The following is a 15,753-nucleotide window of genomic DNA, read 5'->3' on the forward strand; positions in this document are numbered from 1 at the left end:
TGCTGAGTGGGTGCTTTGGAAACTAACCTCAGGCACAGGTCCTTGGTTCAGGCTTGGTGACTGATGTAGCATTGTCTGCTGTTAATAACTAGGAGATGGAAGACCCAACGAGGCCATATTTTTGCCTGTCAACAGGGAATCTCCAATTCTTCAGTTCTGAGTTTCAGCGGATGAATTTGCCTGTGTTCTCTTCTGGGGCTCCTCTGCCGAGTCCCCCATCTCATGGCTCTGTTTAAGTGAGTTAAGGAAGGCGTCTGCTTCAACTCGAGTGCTCATCCTTTTCCATTTAGAAGACCATTCTCGAATAACTTTGGAGGACGTTGACTGATCTCAGTGAAAGCCTACCCACTATGAAGGATGTTACCACACCCTGCAGGTTTTATTCAAATGTAGTCTGTCCCCTGGAAACAAAATGGCAATGGGTAAAAATCTCTGTAAGACCATTTTCACTAAAAACATAATGATGTTAGTGGAGATTAGTACAACTTTTGGTAGGGTGTGACCTTTTCTGAACGCTTTAAAGCAGCAGTGTCACTTTTGGTCTTGCTACTTTGCACATGTTGTTTAGCAGTCCCTTTGAAGTCCTCTGCCTACTGGCTTTTATTTTTATGGATCTTGCTGATGCCAATTCTAGTTCAGGTCCTTAGGGACACTCTTTCCTGATCTCCTCTATGTAGCCAGATCTCTTTGTTCATAGAACAGCATCACCTGTCCCCTCTTGATGGCTGAGGCTAGTCACATTGAGGTCTCAGTTCTGTTCTTGATCTCTGCCGTGTGGCTTCACCGTTTCTCCCTTGAAACGGATTCCTCTGACCCACTGATATCAGCAGAGCTGCATGACACACTCAGATCAGTGAAATGTAGGTGGAGATAAGACAGTCAGACCTGAACCTAGACCGTAGGGGACAGGGCTAATTCCACATGCCTCTCTTGAGTGTGTATTATTGTCTGACACTGGCTTCACCGTGAACTCATATGAAACAGCCTGGAGCCAGACCTGCTGTCTGTACACTGGGGTCCACCTCGCCTAGGCATGTTGTGGCATGTGTAAGAAAGAATAAATGTTACTTTATTTCATTATTATTTAAAATCTTTTTTAATCTGTGTGAATGTATTTGTCTGTGTGAGTTTATGTGTACTGCTTGTATGCAGGTGTCTGAGGAGGCCACAGGGCATCAGACAAACATGGGACTAGAGTGATATGGTTGCGAACTACTTGCTGTAGATAGTGGGCACCAAACCCAGGTCCTCTACAAGAGCAGTAAACGCTCTTAACCACTGAGCCACCCTCCAGCCTCACGATTATTATTTTGAACCACTCAGGTTTTGGTATAATTTGTTAGGCAGACTCTTGGAAACAGAAGATACACTGGCCACCATAGGTGAAGTTTTATATCTATTTCTTATTTATTCCTGTTTTTTGATTACATACTCAGCTCAATGGGATTATTTGTCATCATTATTATTTTTTGTATGGTGTTTCATGTATCCCAACTAGCCTTGAAGTTGCTATGTAGCTAAGGATGTTCTTAGCTTTCTGCTCTTCCTGCCTTCATCTCCTAAGTGCTGGGACTGCAGTTGAGCTCCACTATTCCCTCTTTGCGTAGTGATGGGGACTGAGTCTAGGGCTTTCTGTGTGCCAGGCAAACACTCTACTCACCTAGCTACACCCTAGCCCTCAGGGTAAGCTCTCAGTCTATTACTGTGCACCATATTTCTAAGTGTCCTGTTCACAATGCCTGACACAGGATAGGCATGCCACACATATGTGTGAACTTCGTATATCAACTCAGTGATGCAGGTATGCCTCTAGTCTTACAACTATGAGACTTTACTACCATTGCCTCACTGTTAAAGGTGTCAGGGTACAGAATGCATTCAATACAATACTTAACTAATTTGAAAGACATACGTTTTAAAGGTAGCTTTTCTGGAATATATAAAAAAATGTAGTGAGAAGTTTATTTGTGCTAAAAAGCCATAGAATTGCATGGATTGATGGGAAACACCTCATCTGCAATTGCTTTTATTTTAAATTTTATCATGTGTACATTTATATGCGTGTATGTAAGCATGTTTTCATGTGTGTGCAGGGGTGTGCTCGTATGTGTGATGGTCTAAAGTTGATGTCCACAATTGCTCTCCAGCTTATCGATTTAGACAGAGTTGCCTCATTGAACCTGAACTTGCCATTTCCTGACCTGGGGACCTTGTCTCAGCCTCTTGAGTGATGCGATGCCTTCCTAGTTTTCATGTGGGTTCTGGAGACCCAGAACTCTGCTCCTCATGCCCGAATGGCAAGTACTTTATCCACTGAGCCATTTCTCCAGCTCTGTTTCTATCTGTATGTACATAAGTCTGTGCTTGTGTCTGTCTGTCTGTCTGTCTGTCTGTCTGTCTGTCTGCTGAGGACAACCTTGATATTGAGAGAGGGACTCTTGCATTGCATATGCCAGACTCGCTGGTGCCTGAGCCCATGGGCATTCTTTTGTCTCCTCCTCATCTCAGTCTCCAGAGCATGGGACTACTACATGTGCTATTGAGTCTGGCATTGTGTGGGTTCTGGGGATCAGAATTCCAGTCCTTACAAATACACAGCAAGTGCTTAACCCACTCGGTTCCCTCCCCACCCTTCCACTCAAAATCTCAAAGCAAAAGAAATGTTATTCAGATCCTTGGCTAATAATCTCCTTATCTGTTTAGATGCGTCTGACATTCATTGTTCTCCACTATTAGCGATAAGAGTATTTTCATGGATCATTTTTGTATTAAAAACAGAAGTCAGGCATTTAAGATCTGCTTGTGATTTCAGAGTACATTTTGGCCAATTTGACAAGACAAAAACATTCATGAAAGTTGATGTTTCTTTCTTTTTTTTGACATTTTAAATTAGATATTTTATTCATTTACATTTCAAATGCTATCCCAAAAGTCCCCTATACCTTCTCCCCACCCTACTCCCCTACCCACTCACTCCTACTTCTTGGCCCTGGCTTTCCCCTGTACTGGGACATATAAAGTTTGCTAGACCAAGGGGCCTCTCTTCCCAATGATGGCCGACTAGGCCATCTTCTGCTACATATGCAGCTAGAGACATGAGCTCTGGGGGTACTGGTTAGTTCATATTGTTGTTCCACCTATAGCGTTGCAGACCCCTTCAGCTCTTGGGTACTTTCTCTAGCTCTTACACTGGGGGCCCTGTGTTTTTTTCTTAAATGGGCCCCCACCCCCTGAAGTCTCTTAAGGAGTGAACTAGAGCTCAGAGGTAGAAGGCACTCCCTGCTTGTCACTGCCTCTATGACCCCAGTGTCCCTGAACCTTCTGAGAATTATTTCTGCACTTACAGCGTGAGTTCCCATCTCTGTGTGAGGAGCCTGACAAAAACTTTGCAAGTGGACTGCACTTAACAAAGATTATTGATAGTTAATGTTAATCCTTTTTCTTTCAAAACACTTGAGAAGTTTTATTGAAATTAATAAAATAGATATCTTCTAGAAGTCTTCTAGTAGCATGCTTCTGGCCACTATTAAACAAAACAAACCAGGTTCCAGATTCCAGACAGCACAGGGACTCAATCCTTACTCTGTTCCCTGCAGTTCTAACCCTGCTGCTCATCACAGCTCTTGACTTTAGACTTCTGCGCTTTCGACAATGGGCAACAGTGTTCTAATCTAACATACACCAGTGAGAACTGGGTTTATGCTCTACATATTTGGAGCAAAAATGTTAATTTTAAGCTAGCAGCCATATAAGTGTCTTTTTCCTGAAAAAATTTCAGTTAATCCTTTGAGGGTTTTCTTTTAGAGCATTTAATTGTATCACCTGCAAAAGTTATTTTCTTCTTTAATAATTTTCATGCTTCTTATTTCTTTACCTTTTGTGGTTGCTTTGACTAATAGTGGATTGTATGTGTGTATGTGTTTCATTTACTTATTTTCACTGTGTTCTCTTTTCAAATTAGGAACTTTGGATATCTGGGGAAAGAAGCATGCGATTTGCCCAATTTCACCTACTAATGTGATAAACTATATTAGCTCCTTAATATAGAGCTACTTACAAATTCCAGTTTTTAAAGGCCTCCGTGCGTGGTGTTATAAGAGCTGAGTCATGAAGACAGGTTTTGTACATGTCTGTGAAACAGGATGGTATGCTGCCTAGGTCCTGTTTGCTGATGTTTTGTTTGGGTTCTGATGAGTGTAATTGGCTGGAGTTTTCCCTTCCTTGGCTCTTCTCATGCACATTTGTTTTCTGTATCTGCATAGACAGATTGACTTCTGTCAAATCTATGCATTGAAAATCTGACCCCAAATGTAACTGTCTGTAATGGAAGAAATTACTTTTAAGAATGAAATTATGGTTAAATTAAGTCGAAAGGACCAATAGGGTCAATGTCTTTGTAAGAAAGAAAAGATGCCCCAGAGAGTTTCTCCTCTCCTGTCTTGTACAAAGAGTTTAAGAACCAGCTGTCTCTTCATGTGGGACACAGTAAGAAGACAGTTAACAAAAAGCCAGGAGGAAACCAGTGCTCATGTTAACTTGAGGGTTAATACTGAGACAGTAAAATTTTCTTATGCAGTTGACCTAGCCATAATGTGGTTTTTAAGGCTGCCTGGACCAATACAATGTTCCATGGATGGTTGTTGAACTTGAAGCAGTTTCATTTATGTCCCATACCCCAACCTTGCCATGGTACAAAAATGGTGTGCACTTCAGTAGAAACCATACTTTGGATTTAGATTTAGTGTCACGTGGTATGGCACTGTCTCATGATGCAGGCCGTGTGCATTAGCACCAAGAAGCCATACAGCCGCAGGGAAGCAACTCTCTAGCACATCAGATTGCCAACGAGGGCGTTCGGTAGCCTAGGTGGACTTGATGCTTTTCCAGATCCTGGTGTTGTCAGCTTCGATGAATCATCAGGTAAACCGCACTGGAAGCCAAGGAGCCCCTACTTGCCTGTCAAGGCGTTCAGGGCGTTTCTTTAGGTTCTGGGTCAAAGAGTACAGATGACACCCATTCTTTATATCTTGAAGCTATGAGTGGTGTTTATCTGCAGAACACACAGGGCCTGGCTTGTCTGTTACACAATAATTCAGGATCTCCTGCAAGACATGATTTCTTTAGATTTTCAATACTTTCTGGATTAATGCTTCCCAGTTTCAATTGTGTTAGAATAACTATGTTTTGGGGATCTGGAAAATGGCTCAGTGGTTAAGAGGACTTGCTGTTCTTCCAGAGGGCCAAGGTTTGGTTTCCAGCACCCATGTGGGATTCTATGGGCAACTATACACATGTGGCATATAATTTCACAATACAGATAAACAGAAAATAAAAACAAGTCTTTAAAATTATGTTCTTTTCTGTTTCTGAATTCTATTTTTGTGGTTATATTTATGTTTTCCTTTGTGTGTGTGTGTGTGTGTGTGTGTGTGTGTGCGTGCGTGCGTGCGTGCGTATGTGTGTGTGTGTTTTGTGACAGGGTCTTACTCTGTAACCCAAGCTTGCTTGAAACTCACTTTACAGGTAAACTCAGACTGGCCTGTAATTCACAGCAATCCTCTTGCCTCAGCCTCCCGAGTGCAGTTATTGAAGGTGACCCCTTACCCCTGCTTCCCTGTGCGTTGTTGTTTGGGTAGTTCTTTCCGGCTTTCCCTTTGGCTGATGGCTGTCTCAGTGGCTCCTGGATTGTCAATGCTTTTCCCCTGTGAGTACTGCTTGTCTCTGCCAGTCTTCCCTCCTTATGTCCATCCCAGACGTTCAGCTACAGGTCTAATGTAAATGCTTCATTCATTCGTGCTTATCACTGCACAGACTTGAACTTGTGGCTTTCCTTCGGAATATTGCTTTAGTGGTGTCCTGGAGACTTAAATGCATTATGTCTGCAAATGAATTTTCTAAATATTTTGGGATTTTGACTTTAGTTTCCTATTTCCTTACAGTTCTCAAAGAGGATTTAAAACTTTCTGCGAAGCGGGATTGGGGAATGTAGTATGAGCTATCACAACTCTTTTTTTTTTTTTTTTTTTTACAAGGTGAACTTATGACCTTGTATATGACTAGATTTTTGTCAAACACACACTTTAAAATTTGAGTCTGTGTTTTCAGCTGTACTCTCAAAGTCAGATCTACTATGAAGTCAGATCTTCATTAGGCTTCTTGGAAACCTTATTTGTTTTTTAAAAAGTTTAATGAATTTTTTAGTGAGTATGGGTATGCATACATGACACATATGCACATTGGCATGCATGTGGAGGTCAGAGGACAGGTCTGTGGACTTGCTTGTCTTCTTCCAGCATTACACGGGTTCTGGGGATCAAACACAGGCCATCAGGCTGTAAAGTGAACGCTTTACCCACGGAGTCCTCTTGCTATCTGTATTTCTTATTTGGACTCACTAACTTAACATGGCATGAGGCACACTGTCATTCATTATTATGCTGGGAGCATCAGAGATTACACAGATGATGGCGATCCATCCTGGATTTATCAAGGAGGCATTTTGACCTTGCTCTAGCAGTCCTGGGAGACAGGAGTTGAAAGACCAGACAGAGCATCTGGAGCTCTGATAATGTCAGAAAACTATATGCAGGGTTTTGAAGAACAGGTAGGAGTTTGGAGGTCAGGAGTCAGTACTGGGGCATTTTGAGCTAGACGAATGTATGTGAAGCTGAGTGAGTCGGGCATGGGAGAAGGCACAGAGCCTGCTTTGCAGGCATCCTCTTCGAGTTTCCATAGTTCCAACTCAGGGGTTGGAAGCCTCCCGGCACCAGCCGTCTCCACTCAGTGGACTGTGAGAGCATCCTTGAGGGGATCATCATTAGCCACCAGCCCACCTAGCAGCAGAGCAGGATAGTGCATTGCTTCACACACCGCTCTGCCGGAGGGCTCTCAGCTCTGCGCTTTTACAAGAGAGCTGAAATTGGCACCCATCTCCGTTTGATAGCATTAGGTCAGTGTTTGAACATTAATCAGGGAGTCGAAGGCATTTCTGTGAAAGAATTACAGTGTCTGATACACACTTGCTATATGGAACTGTTTCATCAAGTGACCCTAGTAAATTACCAAATATTTAACACCGCTGATAAATCAAACAGTGTTCTGTCAGTAGGAAGCGCAGGTATTTAAATAATTAAGGAGTTCTTTCTAGAGCCTCTTCACATGATGGTATTCTAGACTTCAAATCAGTTCTCCTTACCCCACCTCCATGTAATATATAGTTATTTCAAATCAGCTTTACTTATTGGGCTCTTTTTAGCAATGCAGCTACGTCAGCAGAAACTGTGCCGACCAGCAAATGGTGAGTGATGGGCTCATGTCAGAAGAGAGCTTGAGAGGTGCTTTCTGCTGTGAGATGGATGGGTCTGGAGCCAGAGCTTGAAGCTCTCTGAGTGTAATAGTTTCAGAGAAAAGGTATGTCTGAAAGAGGGGTGAGTGCCCCATCGCTCAAAAGCTCGGATTTCACACACTCGTGCCAGGTGCGGCCTGTGCCGTGGGTGCCTGCTCAGGCTGTGGAGAAGGTGTGCAGTTCTTTAATGGAATCTTGGCTGTGCTTTCTTCTTGCCACTCCAGGCCTCTTACCAGCTGGGACCAGCGACTTAAGATAGCATGGCAGAAGATACAGAAGCAACTGGGATTGCAATAGTAGGGCTATGCAGCTTTTCCCATGATGCTCCTCGAGCCAGCATTGTCCCCTCTGAGTGTTCTTGGATGAGCTTGTTAGAGTTGGGGCAGTCTTAAAAGCAGCTCTTGGTTAGCTGGGCAATCACTGCTCAGTGCAGGCTCCGAGGACAGCCATCCCAAGAGGATAGGGTATGGTGCACTCTGGTTTAAATCACATCTAGTTTGAAGTGCAGGATTGTGCTGAGTTTGATACAAACCAGTTTCTCTGTTGGCAGCACATGATATATGAGGTGGCTGAGCTCATGTGTCAGTGGGTCTGATACCTCTCTGGACCTTGAGTGTTGCAAAGAGCTTTGTGGGGAGAAACCTGACTTATGGTGTAAAAGAGGGACCCGAGCTTGGTAGGCTGGGCTACTGCACAGTGTATGCTCTGCCTCTGTTTTATTGCTGCATCTTGTCTCTCAGTGGAGGCTCTTTAGAGGCTGTTCAACAAAGCTCCACTGTCAGCTAAAAGGCTTTTAGGACTTCATAATCACGGCTCAGTATCTTTTCCTTTTTCTTAAAAAGAGTGAGGAGAGACAGAGAGAGAAAAGGAACTTTTCCCTTTCCCACCTTTTTTTTTTTTTTTGTCTTTTTTGAAATCATTAGCCTTCATGTGAAGTGAAAGGGACTTCAAAACATTGGAAGAAAATAGCTTGGGAAGCTCAGGGTGAGCTTGGCTCCTGGTAGGTCTGAAGGCTTGATAAAGAGGCATCTTTTGCACTGACAGGTGTTTGCGTGCCAGTTGCTGAAGGCTTTTGATGACAAAGCCACTTAGTTTTCTACAGCTCTCCCTTCCCTTTGTGTGGTGGAGTTAGGAAAACTCTAATAAAGCAGCTAAATAATGGGGCCAAAAAGTTGGCGTTGGCATTGCTGCCGTCTCCCTTTCTTCCCTCTCTCCTGCCCATGGTGTGTGTGTGTGTGTGTGTGTGTGTGTGTGTGTGTGTGTGTGTAGATCAGAGGTTAGCCTTAGGAATCCTCCCTCAAAAGTCATTTACTTTGCTTCTTTGAGACACTGGGACCCAGGGCTTGTCAATTAGTCTAGACTGGCTGAGCATCTCTCCCGAATCCCAGGGATCCACTGTCTCCCCATCTCCAGTGCTGGGATTCTAAGAGTATGAGTCTAGCATCATGCCTAGCTTTCTGCGTGGTTGTTGGGGCTCCAGTTCAGGCCCTCATGCTTGTGCAACAAACACTTTGCTGATGAAGCCATCTCCCTAGATTCCTACCCATTGGATTTTGAAACTCATTTTGCCAGGCATTAAGTATGTCTGCGGTGGTGATGGTGGGGAGGGGGTGGGGGGCGGGCGGTGAGGTGGCAGGTGTCTTGCTACCTCCTCCTTGTGGTTTTGGGATGTATTGATATTTAAATGTCTGGATCTAGCAGCCAACTATCTTCTAGCCAAACAGGAATTTCAGTGGGAGGCAAAACATTGGCTGAAAGTGTATGTAGGATGGAGGGTCTTTCCTGATGCTGAAAACCAGCTTCTCTGTTCCCTGGAACTGTTTGCAAGGCCCCAGTGCTATCAAGTATAAGACAACCAAGTAAGCGATATCTAAAAGGCCTGTAAGGAAACTCGTGCACTGGATTCCATAACGACGTACAGAAATATCCGTCTTCTTATTTTATAGGAATAATGATAAAATTGGAAGAAAGCTTAGGGTTTTCTGGTAATGGCCCCACTAGTTGGCTTTTGCAGCTGTCTGAGAAGGCTGCTGCTCTGAGTTGTAGCTGTATATATGGGGCTACCAGTCACTAAGATTTGTATGAAAGGAGACAGCTTGCTATGTGACTTGAACCTTTTTCTTTTTTTTAAAGCTGACAGGTAGGGTTGTGTGGCATGTGCATCTGAAGTAGCCTCCAAGCTTCGAACTTGTGTCTTCTGACATTGCAAAGAAAGAGTAACTGTCCCAACTTATGCTCCATGGTTCTCTCCATCCCTTGGTCCCACAAAGAATTGCTAACTTAACGGGACCGCCGTTTGTGTTTCAAGAGACCAGAGCTCAGAGATATTCTACTGAAAAGGATACTTGTAGAAAAGCTGAGTATGGTAGTGTGCACTAGTGCACCAAGTGCTAGGGAGGCAGAGCTAGGCAGGTCCCTGAGCCAATGTAGCTTGTCCTATTGGGTAAAGTCTAAGCCAGTGAGAGACCCTGACTCAAAGAGAAGGATGTATGACGCCAGAGGAAAGACATCTGAGATAGTCTTCTTTTCTTCATATGCACATGCATATCTATGTGTATACTAAGTGTGCACCTGTATACATGAACACACACACACACACACACACACACACACACACACACACACACACACACACAGAGGGGAGGGAAGCAAGAAAGAAATGCACAAAGCTATGCAGTGTTAGTAATGCCTTTAGTTCTGCCAGCACTCAGGAGGCAGAAGCAGGTGGATCTCTGAATTCAAGTCCAGCCTGATTTATAGAACACATTCTAGGACAGCCAGGGCTACACAGAGAAACCCTGCCTCAACCCTGGTTCCCCAAAGAAATGCATGAGCTACCCTGATGCTGAGAGCACAGTCAGTCTACAAATGAACAGAATAGCAGCAGTCTTTATTTGCTTTTACCATGTGCCAGGTACCCATGCTAAGTACTTAATAAGAGTTCTCATCGAACACTCACAACAATCCAGTGGGATATTCATAGCAACAGTGGTGCTACAGGAAAGTAATAATAATTACGGCAATTACTATGCCTGCTCTTCCCGGAGCATCTCATTTGCATCTCACAGCGATCCACCAGCAAAGTACCATCTCTCATCTTCCCACTTGCTAGAGGAAGAAACAGAGGCTCAGAGATGTTACAGAACTTGTGCGAGGTGAGTCAGTCATCCGGTATCAAAGGCTGGGCTCATGCCTGCCTTCAGGATCACAGGCAAGTGGTCGTGATGTAAGCAGTTAAGCACTGGAATTCCATCATGGGCCCTTCCTAAGCATGTGAAATGAGAGCTGAGGCCGGAGATTCGTGTACCCTTAGCCACTCATTTATGCTTACACAGTGAACGTCTGCCTGTTAGCTCTAGAATGTGAAATGTCTTTAAAAATGTTTATTTCATACTTCATTTTAATCTTATTATCTTTTGAGACAGGCCCCGTGGCCCTAATTGAAGTCATTCTATAGCTGAGGGTGACCTTGGACTTTGAATCTTCCTGTCTCCACTTCCAAAGCACTAGGATTACATTTGCAGTGCTAGGGACAGAACCCAGGATGCCAGCACACCAGACAAGCACCGATCTGCCTCTTTAGCACATCACATCATCTTCATTGTCCAGTACATTTCCACCTTTACCTGGCTGCTGATGGTCAAGCAATATGCACTCTTTAATGTCATTATCAAGTGGAAAACTTTTGGGATGGTCAGAGTAATTAGAAGGTTTGAGGATGGGAGGACCAAATGAAAACATGGGGATGGGCAATTAACCCATTGCTTTAGACAGAAAGCACTCAGGCCCTTTAGGGAAATCTGGAAGCATCCGTCTGGACCCTTGGAGGAGGAGGATGCTCAGGATGGAACTGGATTTTTTGGGATACCTTTCTACAGATTGGTGAGCTCTGTGTGTGTGTGTGTGTGTGTGTGTGTGTGTGACTCCACTATCAACAACTAACCTACGAAGCAAAAAATAAATTAATTTAAAATTTTTATATCTGTCTAGTGTGTGTGTGTTTGTGTGTGTGGGTGCATGTGGAAGTTGGAGGGCATCTTTTGGGTGTGTCACTTTTCTCCCTTTTTACCATGTGGGTTCTGGGTATTAAACTTGGATTGTCAAGTTTGTCAGCAAGTGCTCTTACCACTGAACCATCTTGCCAGCCTGAAACTGGGTTTTAGTTGCCTACTTTGAAGGGCAGTCCTGATCATTCTCCATTGACAGCATGACTTTAGTTGACCGTTCCATAGTATTTCTAGACTCCTCTAGGTTTTCTTTCCACATGGCTTGATCAGATTCCTTGCGTCAGGAGCACAGTAATTTTTTTTCTCTAACACAAAGAATAATTTTGTTGTCTTATTGACCCACTATGTTTAAGGAATTAAACTGACTTATCGCCTATCACCAGGAAGTAAGGAGAAGCAGAATTATTCATAGAAGTGTGTCTTCTTTGAAGTTTGAGTGTGCTTCTATTTTTAAAAGAATTTTCTTTCCTGACTTGGAAGATCATTCACTGGTCACAGCCCTCTTAGTTTGTAGCTTCTTGTCATTACATCAGGTATGTTACAATATTCCCAACTGTCTTAAGATGTTTTCGATCAAGCTCCATATCGTAAGGAAATTATCTGTCACCTAGACCCTCTGAATTGAATTAGTTATGACTTCCACACCGTCCCCCTAGGCAGGGTTATGCAGGGAGGTGATCTTTCCTGATGTCTTATAGAAAATCAATCCTGGCCCCTGGCGCTGGCTAGTTGCTCAAGTAGGAAACTTGTCCCCCGCTGCATGGTCTTCACTTCCCATTTTTTATTGCATCCTTTGTTCCGCATTCCTGTCTCTGAACTGGTTAGGGCAATGACCAGGGCCAGGGGACACTCTTGGTGTGATGAACACAGAGACTCTTCCATGAAGAAGGGTCCCAGGTTGAGTGATAAAGGTCTTGCTGGTGGCTTTTCTTGCACAGCCTGATTGTGTATATAGAGTGTTTGCCACCAGAAACACAGGCACTTGCCCTTCGGCCTGAGTAACAGCATGTGGACAGATGTGCAGTCTGGTTTGGGAGTTTGCTGTTGTCTCTTCTATAGTTTCATTGCCTGTGCCTCAGAATACTACTCTCTATTGTAATTTTAATATATGAAACTCTTTCACCTCATAAAACCTCACAAATGCACCTAAGAGACTAAGACATGTAAGAAAAATCCACTCCAACCACCGTGAGCCTAGGACAGATATCCTTACTATATAAACAGTTATTCCAAAGTATCAACATCACCATCCTGTTGGGGGGACTTGCATTTTTAGTGCCTTGGGAGCATAAACTCGAGATAAAGCTGAGCACGCCAGCAGGGCACAGAACACCGCACAGTTAGAAATGTTAATCTACATGCAGTCAAGAAAGGCCTGAAGCATCCCATTCTGCCTTTCTTACATCTGTCAGGAGAGCCTACAAGGCATTCTTCCCCAGCCATGTGACCACGATGCCTTGGGCTTTAGCCATTCCAGCCAACTGACCCTGCTACTGAACGTTTAATAGGGATAAATTCACACGTGAATTCATAATCCCCTATCTAGGCTAAGAGTGCCGGGTAACAAGCTTGTAACAAAGCAAAGCTTGCATCTCGTCCTGATACTCTGACCCCACCTCACATCTCTCCTCCTAACCTTTCTGCACCTCCCGGGCTGATGCCTAAAGGCATGTGCCCCGCCTGTAGACCTCGCCGGCCTACGCTCTGTTAAATGCAGCGTGATCAGTGTTTTTAATAAGTAGCTCCCGTCACCGCCAGCATACACATTGAGCTGTTTAAGGGAGAATGGCGTACGTGAGGCAGGGGAGTGTTTGGGGGTACGAGAAAAGAAAACAAGGATTGGTTCTTCTGTTATTCCTTCACTTTGAGCCTCGTTCCCTTTTATGTAGTGTGACTTTCCCTATGAATCCACCGGCAAAGCCGCAGCCTAAGTTCTGAAGATTAAGCGTCACAATTTGCTCTCTCTCTAATGCTTTTATTACTTTCCCATCCCTTTCTTCCCCTTGGTGTGGGTTGCAGTCAACATTATCTACATATGTCTATAAATACTGAAAATATTTTTGATACAATGTGCATTTAATCAACTTTTTGTTACTGTTATACCGTGTGTGGAGGGAAATAGTTTCTGTCTTAATGTTCTATTGAAGTGCCTTCAGAGTGATGCTATCATAATCACTTTAATACATTTAAAAGCTTCAAGGCTTAGCATTTATTGAACAAAGCTCATTGAAGGAATATAACGGATGTCTTGAGGCTTTCCGCTGCTGTAAAAAAGGACAGTATTGTTCATGGCCTCGGTAAAAGAAAATCTGAATTTTTATTTTACTTTGCGCCACATTGCAATTATATTTCAAAAGCTCTTCAAGCGAGCCTAACAAAGGGGCTGTTTTTATGAATTGTTATAATTGCAGATTTTAGGGCCGACTGCTGTGAGTTTAACATTAATAATGGACAGCAATTTAAAACTTTATCACTAAAGTCTACCCTCTGAGAATGGAAAAGATGACTCTCCATGCCCACTTGTCTTTGAACAAATCCTTCCAAATTTGGGGGGGTGAGTGGGAAATGTTTTTATTCCTGAGAATCCAGTGGGAGGTGGCTTTGGGGGGGGGCAGTGGAGTTCTCCCTGGAGGCCTGGAGAAGGGAGAGAGAAGCAGGGCAGTGAAATTTGTATGAGGAAAGGGGGGACAACTTGACTGAAGCCGCAAGACTCCCTTCCTCACTCAGGAATTTTTGTGGAACAAAAAGGTTTCTACTCTGAGAGTCACCGGACTGAGATAAAGTTAGGCTCCAGAGCCACCCTCTAAAGAGTGTAATAGAGAAGCCGGCCCTGTTGTAGGTGTGATGGGCTTCAGCCATTTGCAGGGCTGGAGAGATGGCTCAGCGGTTAGGAGCTCCTGTCACCTCTGCAGAGGATCTGAATTCAGTACCCAAGTTAGGCAGCTCACAACTGCCTGTGGCTTCAGTCTCCGAAGCACCTGACACCCTGTTCTGGACATGCCTGTTATAATTGCAGATTTTCTGCATTCATGTGCGCATACTCCGACTCCCCCCCCCCCATACATGCATATAATTAAAATCAAATCTTAAAACAATGTATGCATGCACTCATGCACAGGACCCTGGTTCAGTGCTTAGCACCCGCATTTGGCAGCTCAAAACTGCCTGGCACCCCAGCTCCAGGGGGATCTGAGATCTCTTGCCTCTGAGCATACCTGCTTATGTGTGTGTATACTCATACATACATACATACATACATACATACATACATACATACATACAATTTTAAAATTTAAACATAGACCTTAGAAAAAATAGTCATTTCTGCAGTTGAAATGGCCAGGTCACACCCTTTAAGCCTGGAATCTCCTAGAACCTAGACCTCATCCCCACCTTTCCTTTACAGCTACTGCCATAAAGGTACCCACAGGCACCTGCCTGGTTTTGTACTGCATTTCAGCAAAGTGTCTTTATCCTACTCAGAGATCACCAGGGAGAAAAGTGCCTGGGAAGGCCGTCACCATTTCCTATTTCTCATCCCCAGGGTCTCATTAGCCAGCTCCTGGTTTTTTGAGAAACCCAACTGGCTTGCTTGAAATGTTCTTGTGTAATGTCTGCAAGCCCCTGAAATTTCCTTCCAGGAGAGTGGGCCATGCCAAGTTCGCTTATTTTGGAGTGGGGATGGCTGAGGCCTAATTAATGATGAAACCACACTTCTTTCTAGATGTGATGCCCCAAGTAGGTGAGTTTGACTGGGTGGGTGGCTTGGACAAGATGGCCTTTACTGTTCCTTTGATATAGGGAGGGTTGGAGCTGTTTCTTCTAGGAACCAACCGCGAGAATTTAGATTTTGAGTGTCCTTCAAAGGCCTGTGTTCTGGAAGTTTCTGTCTGTGCTTCTATTGCCAGTGGAGGAACCTTTAATAGGTGGGGCCTAGTAGAAAGAAGTTAGGTCATTGGGGGTATGCCCTTTCCTTGGTTGTGAAGGACTCTGGCCACGTCTTTGTCTTTTTCTTGCTCAGCTTCCCGTGTGCTGGAATTATAGATGTGTCACCTGGGTGGTTTTAACTTTTTGTGTCATTATTAAGATGTCAGGGTAGAGCAGACCTTTCCAGAGCACCAGCTTCTCACATTCCTCCCTAGCGATGCTTTACACAGTCTGCCTCACAGAGGAGAAGGTGACCCAAGAGCTGGCAGCTTGGCTCTCAGAGGCCTCTGAGCTGGAGTTTCAATGCTTCACAGGATCAAGACTTTATTCCTCTCCAGACTTCTACCCCATTCCCCTGCCTACAGCCATGTGGGCCAGAGGGCACCCCTTCCCAGCCTCCAAGGGCGTCCTACCTTAGAGAAATGCCTAGAATACAGATGTTAAGGCCAATGATTTGCCTCTTGTGCACAGACT

General features: G+C 44.1%; 1 protein-coding gene across 4 annotated transcripts in view; it reads left to right on the forward strand.

Annotated features, from left to right (window-relative positions):
- The window catches only part of Lrmda (leucine rich melanocyte differentiation associated), a 1,036,590-nt gene that overhangs the window by 41,948 nt on the left and 978,889 nt on the right, over window positions 1-15,753 (forward strand). The window lies entirely within an intron of this gene.

Source organism: Mus musculus, chromosome 14, assembly GCF_000001635.26.
Source record: "Mus musculus strain C57BL/6J chromosome 14, GRCm38.p6 C57BL/6J".
Taxonomy (NCBI): Eukaryota; Metazoa; Chordata; class Mammalia; order Rodentia; family Muridae; genus Mus; species Mus musculus.